A 12395-nucleotide genomic window follows, 5' to 3' on the forward strand; every position below is an offset into this window, starting at 1 on the left:
GCTCTGAATGTGTGTCTGTTAGTTGTTCAGTTGTGTCTAACTCTTTGAAACCCCATGGACTGCAGCTCGCCAGGCTCCTCTGTTTATGGAATTTTCCACGCAAGAATACTGGAGTGGGTTGTCATTCTCTTCTCCAGGGGATATTCCCAACCCAGGCATCGAACCCATGTCTTCCACATTGCTGGCAGATTCTTTACAATCTGAGCCATCAAGGAAGCCCAAGGTTTGAATGAGGGTGTATTATTAACTTATTTAACAGATGAAGACACTGAGTTTCAGAGAAGCTCACTGACTGGGCCTAGATTAGATGCCGAGTAGCCAGTACTCTTGCCTGGAGAATTCCATGGACGGAGGAGCCTGGTAGGCTGCAGTCCATGGGGTCGCTAAGAGTCAGCAAGACTGAGTGACTTCCCTTTCACTTTTCACTTTCATGCATTGGAGAAGGAAATGGCAACCCACTCCAGTGTTCTTGCCTGGAGAGTCCCAGGGACGGGGGAGCCTGGTGGGCTGCCGTCTATGGGGTCGCACAGAGTCGGATACGACTGAAGCAACTTAGCAGTGGCAGCAGCAGCACCACTCGACTCTAAAACCCAGATCTTCTGACTCCAAAACCATTATCCCCCACCCTCTCAAACACTGACCTCATTGTGTTACATGCATCTCAATTCTTACTGTGACCCAGGTGGTGAGGCTGCTACAGCTCACTATTCTCATTTAACAGGTGGGGCAACAGGCTCCAAGAGGTGAATACAGCCAGTCACCAGGGACCTTCTCGCTCTGCAGCCACTGCTCCTTCCTCCTCACCTGATCCCTGCTGTGTAATAGCTCCCCAGAGAGGAAGGAATTGTGAACAGAGCAAGAATAACAAAGATTCAGAACAGATTGGGCACTCCCTAAGAGGGCTGCAGACAAATGCTTTGGGTGCATCTGCTGAGAAGCTTCCTGGGGGAGTCCCAGCCCCTCCCTGCAGGAGGGTACGATGTATGTTTTGAGGTCATGTCCACTTGCTCTTCGATGTTGTTGCCTCTGATCTTCCTTCTGGTCTGGGTCAGGAGATCACTTTCTACTGACCAGGCATAGGGTCCTACTTTAGAATGTCCAACTGTCATTCAGCAGTGTGGTTTCTTTGAAGAAAAATGTGGACAGAGGAAGGTGGAGGAAGTTGGCAAGAGAGGACAAGTTCACACACACTGGCATTATCTGCTTGTTGTCAGAAAGGGTTTTGAGCATGTTACGCTGGTCCTGTCCTTCCACCATGGATATAGCAGAGCCAAACATCACACTCTTCATTTCATAGAGATGCTGATGGGAGGTAACACCAGGGAGACCAGTCAGGAGACTACCACACAAACCCAAAAGGGATACGATCAGGACTTAAAAGTAGCATCAGGGTCAGAATGTGAACACAGACAAAAGAAAGACATCAGAGGAAGAATCAACCAGTCGTAGGGACTGTATGATGGAGAGAAGAAAGGCAAGTCAGAGAGCCCATGCTGACTTCTGGGTTACTAACTTAGGTAACTAGGTGGCTGAGCAGACCAGGAACAGGGACCACAGAAGAAGGAAAAAAGTCTGGGGAGGGTATAATGAGCTTAATCTTTTATATGCTGGGGATACATGTTCAGGGCATATTCTCATGAAGCTGACAAGAAGGCAAAATGCTCAGAAGAGAGGTCCTCTGGTTTCACCCTTAAAATTCACAGACATTGCTACAGCCACCACTGCCATTGTAGGCATAATAAAGAGGGATTTGAGAAGAGGAATTGGGAAAGAGGGCACTGTGTTTATGGAATCCATCGTGAGTAAAGGAAGGATCCTGAGTAGGAGTGAGTCAGCTTCCCTGATTCCCTTACAGCCCATCATTTTCAGGGACTGTTTGGTAGACAAGTACCAATGTCACGTTGGCAAAGTTATAATGGAAGGACTTGAGCATCTTGAGTTGAAGGGTCTGGATTTGGTGTTATAAATTACTAGCTGCATAATCTAGGGCAAAACACTTAACTTTCCTGATCTTTCTTTCTTTATAAAGTGGTCATCTTGTGAAAATGCTGTGTAAATTATAACAGGTTGTTCTTGGGTAGATTATCAGTTTAATATGTCATACCAATAAGCAACTAATTTTGTAACTGAAATTAAATGCTTACCAATTTTAGAAGCTAAAGCTTTAGGAGGAAGTACTAACAGATTGGAAAAACCCAGTGAATTTTTTTAGAGCAAATTATAGGAAACCCTCAGAGCTCCAACATCCTGTAGTGATGTCTTTAGGGAAAGGAAGATGCAAGAGTGGAAGTCAGGGGTTGTCCCACCAGCCTCTTTATCCCACTCCAACTCACCAGCAGTGGTGATGCTTGCAAGTAGAATAACTCTCTATACTCTTGAGGATGCTGTGTTTGCTGCTCTGGCATGGGTATATGTAAATTTCTTATCCTTGGGTCTCACATAGGGTTTTTAGTTTGTCACTTTCTTGGGCACCAGCTGCTCATTATCATTCAAGTCATCACTTCAGCATCAACTCTTGAGGCAATAAAATGTATAGAGGGCATGGATTTCAATTTAATGAAAAACCAACTATTTATTGAACTCCTTGGACATGTCAGGCATTGTGCTAAGCAATGGAGATAGAATGCTGAGCCAAAGAGTTAAGGTCTCTGCCCTCATGAAGCTTTTACTCCACCAAATTTCAGAGCTGGGGAGAGATCTTAGAGACTGGGAGATATAATGGGAGAAGAATATGAGGCAACAAATAGAGGCCAGAACTTGGAGTGATAATTCAGTCTGTCCGTCACAACCTATACAGCTTTGGACTAGTTCATGTTACAACAAAATGAGAATGATGATAAAAATAAAAGCTACCTTCCTTACAGTAAGTATGCTGGCAAGAGAAAAATGAGGATGTGTGTTCTCACTGGCAAAGTCCTAGACAAAGAGATATTATTAGAGAGATGTTTTATTTTTTAAAAAAGAGAAGGAAGAAGGAAATGGGGAAGGGAGGACTATCTTTAGTCCATATATGAATATTTTAAAAATAAATACTAAATGCTTAACAAATCCTTTCCTGATTTTCCTACCCCTCTTGTCCCTATTCACACTGGTATTCTGTTACCAGACTATGAATCAGTCAAAATGGTAATACTCATTTGTGCAATATAAGCCAAAATTACTTTGAAAAAAGAAGGACTTATTTTCTGTTGGCACATACTTTATGAAAAAACTCCAAGAAAAATACATGTGCATTGGAGATTGGTGCTCTCTTTCTTGGTTTTATTAACAGAACCCTCAGTGAGTTCCCTGTAGTCTGATGGTTCACCAAGATTCTTCAGTCCGGTCTCCAGTTGTGCTGAGAATCCTGGTGTGAAAAAGCCTAGAATGGTCAAAGAGGGAAAGGTGTATAGAGGTTATTAGAGGTTACAAAACAGATAATAACATTGTGTTCACTCAAATCTGAAGTCAGAAGATAGTACATTCCTGTGTGGGTAAGGAAGAGTGCTTGTTTTATACCAAAAACATTTAAAAAAGTAAATACATATGTATATATGTATATATACATATATACATTAAAAGATGTATCTGAAAACTGAAATGTAGGTTTTTCCAATAAAAAAAATCTATGCCTTGACTAGAATATCATAAATCAAACTGTGGACTTCAGTGATTTTAAAGCCATATTACTAAAATATATTTTTTCATCTTAAGCTTATATCTCTAGCCTTGAGTTTGATAAAATAAAATCTATAGGTGTGTTGTTAGAAGAAAAGGGCAAGTGTTGGTTGAAGGAACACATGAATGAGTTATTGAATGAGCTAAATATTATTTGTCTCCAATTTTCAGGTAAGAAAAATGAGGCTCAGAGAGGGTTTATAAGTGATCACCCTATAGTAGGTGTTTGTTCTAGCAAATCTAGGATTTCAACCAAATTGTCTGACTCTTCTTGCTCTTACTATTGACAAGAATGGGAGGATCCTGAAGTCCTCCCTTGATCTCATTTTGTTGTTCAGTAGTAAGAAAGAATTAATGAAAAACAGAGACCTCAAAGTATCTAAGGCCAACCAATGGTGTTGTTGCTGTTGTTTAGTAACTAAGTCATGTCTGACTCCTTTGCGATCCCATGGACTATAGCTGGAGCCAGCAATTAACCTTGAGCCCCAAAACACCAAGAGCTTCTGCTAAGCCCAGAGAATTGAGGTCGAGGTCAATAAAGTCTCAGCATGGGTTTTCTAGTGTCTTATGTGTGTTTCTCCATGCTGTAGGCTGTAGGGAATTTGGAGATGGGTTTCAGATACATCTTGACTCTCTGGCTGCTTCACAGGCTCTCCAGAGGTGTCAAGAAGGCGTACAAGGTGAAATAGCCTCAGGTTGGGAAGGTGATAAGAGGAGATTGGCTGGAGGCCTACCTCTGCCTTTTTCTACCTGTGATCTCTGGAGAGCCGCTTGCATCCCTCAGTGCTTTAGTTTCCACACCTGCCAAATTTAGCCAATGGATTATAACTGGGGCAGTGAGCAGGTCAGATCTGATTCTCAGATTTGTTTTTTTTTTTTGGTCCTGCCCATATATTATGGATTGAATTGTGTTTCCCCCCACATTCATCTGTTGCAGTCCTAACTCTTAGCATCTCAGAATATGACATTAGATGGAGGTCTTTACAGAAAGAACCAAGTCAAAATGAGATTGTTAGGGTGAGTTCTAGTCCAATATGACTGGTATCCTTATTAAATGGATGTACCTACAGGAAGAATGCCATGTGAACTTGAAGACTGCTATCCACAAACCAAGGAGAGTGACTTGGGGCAGATTCTTCCCTCATAGCCCTCATAAGGAACCAATGCTACCAACACTTTGGTGATAAATTTGTTTAAGCCACCCAGTCTGTAACTTTGTTATGGCAGCCCTAGCGAACTCCATCTTTGTTGTTGTTTTTAAGTTAAACACTTTAGGGTCTTTCACCACATTCCTCGCTATTCTCTATTTTCTTCCACTGAGTTGCTTGGCCCATTTACTTTCTCAACTGGTTCTTCTGGCATTTAAGTCTTGCTTTTCTGGATAAAGATTAACCCAAAGGTTTCCTTGAGTACTCACATTTTATGACTATTCCCTGGAAGTCTTGAAAGACTGAGAAGCGAGGGTCACATTCCATGAGAAGGTCTATTTCAGGACCTGGTAAAGCAGACTGAACATACCAAAGCCAGTGGTGTTTAATAATCAGCTCTTGTGGTGAGGGAGAGGGGAAGCCCTGATCTGTTATTTGCCAGTTTCCCACCAGGTCAATTTCAAGCTTTCGACATGAACTCATTGAAAGGAGAGATGGGAGATGTGTGCTGAGGCTCTAGCCGGTGGCAGGAGCAACTCTAGCACATGGTGGTCATGGCCTTCCCAGGGCCCTACAGTCCAGACAAGGAGCTCTTTGGACCTGACTGCTAAGCTCTTTAAACGACCTGAGCTGAACAGCAAGAAGTCAAGGTCCTAATCCTGTCTCTTCTTTTGATGCACTGGGTCAACTGGGATAAGCCTCTAGGCCTCAAAGATCATCATCTGTAAAATGAAAAGTTTTGAACAAATTAGGGGCTCATGGGTTTGTTAACTTTGTTTCTGCATCAATGAAGGTGAGTTGAGGGGGAGGTAAACTGGGCCCCCCAAATGCTCTTCAACTAAAGGCACCTCACCTTCACATGCACCCTATATTAGGGATGTAAATTATGTTTGGGGGTGGGATGGGGAAGGAGGAGGTTTCACTTCTTAGAAGAAAAGGGTGGCTTCTGAAGTCCCCATTGCTGAAGTGTTTTGTGCTCCCCCGTGATCCTAGGTCAGAACTCTCAGCCTCACCCACAGACTTTGGAAAGGAAGGACAAAAGGATGTGATTGGGGAAGACAGGCCAACAGGGTGACCAGTTCCAAAGAACAAGGCTGTGGATGGGGACAGGCCCAAACCATTGGACAGCCCTGGAGATGCTGCAAAGTTTCTGAGCCTGTTTCTTCCAGAAGTCTCCTCCATCAACTTACGTGAAGGGAAGAATATTTTTACCTGCCCTTGGATGGCATCCATGTCTGAGGTGGAAGGTGGCAGCTGTTTAACAGCCCACAGTAACGCTGCACAGCAATTAGGACAGGAAATAAAGAAGGCTGCATGGTGCTGAATCTGCAGAGGTAGAATTGAGGTCAAGAGACTGCAATGCCTCCGGATGGCACTCTGCCTCATGTTCCAACTGAATGTTCTCCACCACTGACAAGGCACCTGGGAGAGTCGGGGGTGAGGGGAGGCTCTAAAGAGGAGAGTCCTTAAAGCTGTGGCCCAGCTTAGATTCTGGGGAGCAAGGACAGAACAAGAGCAGAAGAATGCATCCCCATTGTGCTTGGGAACCAGGCATCTGGGGGCAATGTAGAGGGGCAGGAGTCATCACTGGGTCAGGGACCCAGGTAGCAGATTACAGGAATTGTCTAGATGATGGATCATACGTGTCTATCTTAGAAACAGCGACTTGGATGAAGTTTTTTCTTGGGGGACCAGACACTTCATATGGAGGACATCTTCTTACTCAGCTATTTTCTGTGAACACTTTCAGCCTCTCCATTGTCCTCTGGGTTGGTCTCTGGGCTTGGCAGTTCCTTTGGTAGAGAAAAAGACAGACTTTTGTCCATATTTCTTGCCATATTCATACTTGAGCATAGAATAGGATTGAATAAGCATCATCCCAGAAACCTTCAGCCATGGAATGGGAGTCACAACTTCCATGTGGGCTTAATAATCATGTTGAAAAGCAAAAACACTAATTCAAAAAGATACATGCACCCTAGTGTTCATAGCAGCATTATTTATAGTTGCTAAGACATGAAAGCAACGTGCTTGTCAACAGATGAATGGATAAAGAAGATATGCTATATATATATATCACACAAAATGAAATACTGCTCAGCCATCAAAAATAATAAAAATTCACCATTTGCAGTGACATAGATGGAAGTGGAGGGCATTATGCTAAGTGAAATAAGTCAGGCCAAGAAAGACAAATACTGTGTGATATCACTTAAATGTGGAATCTGAAAAATATGACAAACTAGTGAATGTAACAAAAAAGAAGCAGATTCACAGAGTTAGAGAACAAACCAGTAGTTACCACTGGGGAGAGAGAGAGGAACAGTATAGGAATGGGAGGGCAGGAGGAACAAACTATTGGAATCCAGAAAAAATAGAACAAGCTAGTGAATAATAACTAAAAATAAATATACACAGATATAGAGAACAAACTAGTTACCAGTGGGGAGAGAGAAGGGAGGAGGGGCACTATAGGGGTAGAGGATTAAAAGGTACAAACTATTAGGTATAAAATAAGCTACAAGGGTGTATTGTACAACATGGGGAGTATAACCCATATTTCATAAAAAATATAAATGGAGTATAACCTTTAAAAATTATGAGTCACTCTACTGTGCACCTGTAACTTATAAAATATTGCACGTCAACTACACTTCAGTTTGTTTTTTTTTTAAAAAAAGGAAAGGAAAGGAAAAAAAATCATGTGAAGAAGCAAGACCCTTGAAAGAATCTATATCTATTTTTAAAAGTAGCATGGTATCTCTCTCTCCACACTTGGGAAGAGTAGTTTGTGGAGGTGATGATGGAATTCTAGTACAAAGAGTTTGGAGACTGGAAGGAGCCTTAGAAACTGAATTTGGGTCAAAGAAACTGTGTTGGCTCCACCTTTAGAATACAAATCTCAAACCTCATCACTCACTTTTCACCCCCTGTAGCCATCTCTCTGGATTGTTGCAATCGCCTCCTACCTGATCTCTCTGCTTCTACCCTTGTGCTCCTTGGTATATTTTCAGAATAACCCTTGCGGGATGTGTATCAGATTGTGTCACTCCTCTGCTGAAATGTCTGTCTTATTGCCCCATTTTTCTCAGAGAGAAATCCCAGGGCCTCCAAATAGACTTCATGGGCCCATAGGTTGTGGCTAAGCAGGGCCCTGCTGACCTAATCTCTGACTCTTCATCCCACAGTCCAACCATGCTGCACCAATCATGCTAACCTCGTGTCTGCTGGCCCGTAGATTCCTCCTGGATATCTGCTTACTCAGGCCCACCTTGAGCACTGATGGTATCAGCTGCAAGTCCCTCCCCACCACCCCAAACCTAGGACATCCATGCCCTCTTCTGCTATCCTACTTGTGTCCCTGGTAAGACTAACACCTTCTGATACCACAGGTGCTTTTCATATTTCTTGTGATGATTAATATTTGTTTCTGCCTGTTGGAACATCAACTCTACAAGGCAGCGATCTTCCTGAGGTTTGCCTGCCTCATGGTGAACCAGGATGAATGAAACAGAATATAATTACAGAGAATGCAGCATTTTTAAAACATTTTATTTGTAAGTGATTTAAAGTTTATAGGAGAATTACAAAAATAACACAAAGGGTTCAAATATATCCTTCACAGAGAGATATCAATATTTTACCACCGTGTTGCCTTTGAGAATGGGTAATTGCCAACAATGACCTTTCACAATGACAATAGCACCAAAATTCATATGTTGAAATCTTAACCCCTAAGGTGATGTTAGGAAGCAGGGCCTTTGGGAGGTGATTAGGTCAGGAAGGAACAGTTCTCAGGAATGGGGTTAGTGCCTTATTAAAGAGGGCTCTCCTTCTCCTTCCTCCATCTGAGGACAGTCGGTTGTCGCCAGAAGGCCACCAGAAGCGCCCAGACCTTGGACTTCTCACCTTCTTGAACTGTGAGAAATGAGTTTCTGTTCTTCAGAAGCCACTCAGCCTGTGGTATGAAGTTATAGCAGCCTGAACGGACTCAAACACGTGTGTGAATCCCTCTAGATTTGCAACAGGCGTTGTTTTCTTTCATACATCAGTCCACCGGTCACTCTCCACATCGGGCAATGCACCCATGAACATGTGAGAGAAGTCAGGCTCATCAAGTCCAGGTGACGTCATGCCCAAGGTCACACTGCTGGAAAGAACAGGGGCAGAGCTGAGAAAAGAGCTGAGGTTTTCTTGCTCCCTTGTGGGCACTAGCTCTTCTGCCCGGTGGTGCCCATTGACAACCTGATTCCCCCTCCTCTGCTCCTACCATGATGGCTGCCGAGGCCAAGAATGACCCTCTGATGATGTGAGGCTGGCAGCTGCCTTGCCCGGCCAGGATGCTCTGAGAACAGCTGTGAGCAGCTCTGCACACGGCGTGAGTCACTGCATTCTCGCCCTCTCCGTGCACGTGCTCTCTTCACTCAGCGCCTCTGCCCTGTGCCCGCAGCAGCGATGCGGAGACGGGCTGCCAGCCTGGGGCTGACCAACTGCAAGGTCCTCAGGCGCCCTCGGCCCTGTGGCTGAGATGCCATCTGGCACTCGCCACAGCTGCAGGGCCACCAGCCTGGCCCCAGGAAGTGGGAGGAGGGGAGCAAGATGAAGGTGTGGGGAGAGACTGCCTGACTATGGTCCAGACGGGACAAGATACTGATCCCCTCCAGACTCAGCGTCTTCACCTGTAAAATGAGGAGAATAAATAGTTCCGACATCGATCATGATTTCTTGATTCTGATGTTGTCTCAGTCCATGATTTTTCTTCAAGGAATAAGTCTCAAGCCCTGATCCCCTAATAGGAAAACTTTGCCAGGCACGGGGACTTATCAGTAGAGATAAAAGGGCAAGAAATGTCAGAAGGACAGAGATCAGATGTAGAAGCTGCTATCAGGATTAAATGAGTCAGTATAGTATTTTCTGTGGTCAGAAAAATTTGGATTAATAGTGGTGAGAAGAACATCAGCTTTGAGTCTCTCTGCCAGGCCTGGTTTTCTGAGATTCTGCGGTAGCTTCTGGTCATCAATACTGATGAGCTGAGCGTGGGCTCTAGGTTAGGAATGCTCCCCTTGGATCACTGTCCGGGGGATAAAGCCCCAGGAGAGCCCAGGCTAGAGTGGTCTTCTGCATCCCGAGCCCTACGTGCTGGAGCAGGTGCAGGTATGACGTCCAAGGCCTGGACAAGGCACAGAGAGCCTGGCAGAGAATGGGGTCTATTTGGCAAGTGCTGTGTGCTAAGTCTCTTCAGTCATGTCCAATTCTTTGAGACCCCATGGATTATAGCTTGTCGGGCTCCTCTGTCCATGGGATTCTCCAGGCAAGAATCCTGGAGTGGGTTGCTGTGCGCTCCTCCAGGGGATCTTCCTGACCCAGTGATTGAACCCATATCTCTTAATGCCTCCTGCATTTTCAGGCAGATTCATTACCACCAGTGGCACCTGGGAAGCCCAGGGTCTATTCTAGCTCACCTCCAACTTGCTAAGAAAGCCTGGAGGAGTCACCTATCCCAGCTCTGAAGAGAAAATTTGGGCTCGATCCCTGGTTCTTCAAATTTGTCCCCAGAACAGCAGCACTGGGTTCTCCTATGATCTTATTAGTAATACAGACTATCAGCCTCACTCTGAAATACTGAACCAGCAACTTTGGGGAGGGACCCAGACATATGTGTTATATCTAACCCTCCAGGAGATCTGAGCCATGTTTAAGTTTGAAGAGCACAGGGCTAGATAGATGGGGGCTTTTAAGGTTGTTTGCATTTTTTGGTTTGTAATTTCAATGGATTCTGGTTTTTTTTGTTTTTTTTCCCCCTGGTGAAATCTCAGGCAGATGCCCAATATGTAAAGCAGACGAGAGCAGAACCCCTCTTGTTGATGGCAGGGCTGGGTCCACCCACTCTGACTCTTCCCATCAAGCACACTCTGCCTGATACAAACTGTTGGTCTAACAGGCCTCCAGCCAACCAATGGGCATAGAATTTGGGGCTTGCTAAACCCTGGGCTGCCAGTGGGCTGTGCCTCCCAAGAAGGCACCGTTTGTTGGCTCCTTGCTCAGTGTCCCCAGCAGACACTGCTGTATACCCAGGGGGCCTAATAGGAGTGGACCCCCAGCCTCACGGAGGGTGGCGTTGAGGCCTGAGGGAGCCCCGGGTCAGGATGGCGGCTGATACTCGGTGGCGCTGACCCAGATGGCGTCTGTCCCGAGGCTGGCCCGCCAGCCACTGAGCCATGTTTGAGCCCACAAGGCAGGAGCTGCCCTGCGTTTTGGGGAGGCGGCAGTCACACTTCATTTTCACTCTAGCTGCTTTTGGAGACAATGTGGCATCGCTCAGATTTTTATATCTTCCCTCTAGTGAAGCTCAGCTGATCACGGGAAGCAGGCAAAAGGCCTGCAGAAATCCTCATCTGGACCCACAAACTCACTCTCTCTGCTTCTCCCCTTCCTGCCATGTGGACTGATGAGTCATTCGAATTTCTCTTTTATTTCATTTTCTGAAATGAAGATGATGGTGAAGGGGAGCCTGCGGGTGGGGGGGATGTTGGGGAAACCCATGGTTAAAGAACTTCGCAGAAGAGGCCACATTGGTGGGGAAGCAGAAGGGAGAAGACTTTGGGGACTGTTAGAATGTGTAGCTGATGGTGAGACCTTCTCTGAGGCAGAGAACCAGACAGAGGTCAGAGAATTTTTCCCTGATCAGAGGTAGCACTGGAGGGTGCAACATTTGCTCACTAGCAGAGACTATCTTAACAGCGGGGGGTGGGTGTGGATGGGGGTGGGAGACAGTGGATGTATGGGTAGAAGAGAGGTAGGTGCCAGGGCTTCCAAATGAATGTGGAAGTGACCATTTCCTGAAACCCTGCCAGGGTATGCGTACCTCACACCGTCGAGCAGAAGAAACTCCCTGGTTTGGAGCAGTGCCCCAGACAGGCATGCAATGGGGTCATTCTCGGGAGAGGAAGTACCTGGCCATGGGCAGGCACAGGGGTCCTCCCAGTGTGGGGAGACCCCTTCTCTTAATCCTGGCACTAAAGAATGAGACCCACATCCAGTCACATCTCTGTGCCTTGATTTCCACATCTGGAAATAGAGAATCATACAATAATATCATCAATTCACTTTAGGAAAGGCACACAAAGCAGGCATGAATCTATTAGAACCTCCTATTTGTCTAATGTTAAAGTGCTTCACCAACAGACACGAATCTGGGCAAACTCCGGGAGATAGCAAAGGACAGGGAAGCCTGGCGTGCTGCAGTCCGTGGGGTCGCAAAGAGTCAAACACGACTGAGCGACTGAACAATAACAAAGTGCTTCACATCCCTCATCTCATGGATCCGCTAATCAAGCTTGGGTGCAAATTGTCATCCTCGTGAGGTTAACTGTTACGGCTCTGAAAGCTTAAGTGTTCTTCCGAGATCACACAGCAAGTCGGTGGTGGCCCAGGTTTTCTGATTGTCAGTTCATTGCTTTCTCTTAGATCCTGCTGCTTCCCCATCTGTGACAGGCAAAGACCTTTCAAGAGAAAAAGAGTGCTCCTAGCTGTGCTGTTATTATTTCTTGTTGCTCCAAATACTTGCAGCCTTAAACTTTATTACATTTG

The 12395-nt window shown here is 45.3% G+C and overlaps 1 long non-coding RNA gene across 1 annotated transcript in view; it reads right to left on the bottom strand.

Moving 5' to 3' along the window:
• Nucleotides 1-3251: 3251 nt before the first annotated feature.
• The window catches only part of LOC145524080 (uncharacterized), a 79407-nt gene continuing 70263 nt past the window's right edge, over nt 3252-12395 (bottom strand). The window contains exons 4-7 of the long non-coding RNA XR_014067148.1: nt 6529-6598; nt 6018-6131; nt 5075-5165; nt 3252-3361 (exon numbers count right to left, since the gene is read on the bottom strand). This is a non-coding gene — a long non-coding RNA (uncharacterized LOC145524080). The remainder of the gene's footprint in view (nt 3362-5074; nt 5166-6017; nt 6132-6528; nt 6599-12395) is intronic.

This window comes from Giraffa tippelskirchi, chromosome 2, assembly GCF_054371585.1.
Source record: "Giraffa tippelskirchi isolate mGirTip1 chromosome 2, T2T-mGirTip1v1.2.pri, whole genome shotgun sequence".
Classification (NCBI taxonomy): Eukaryota; Metazoa; Chordata; class Mammalia; order Artiodactyla; family Giraffidae; genus Giraffa; species Giraffa tippelskirchi.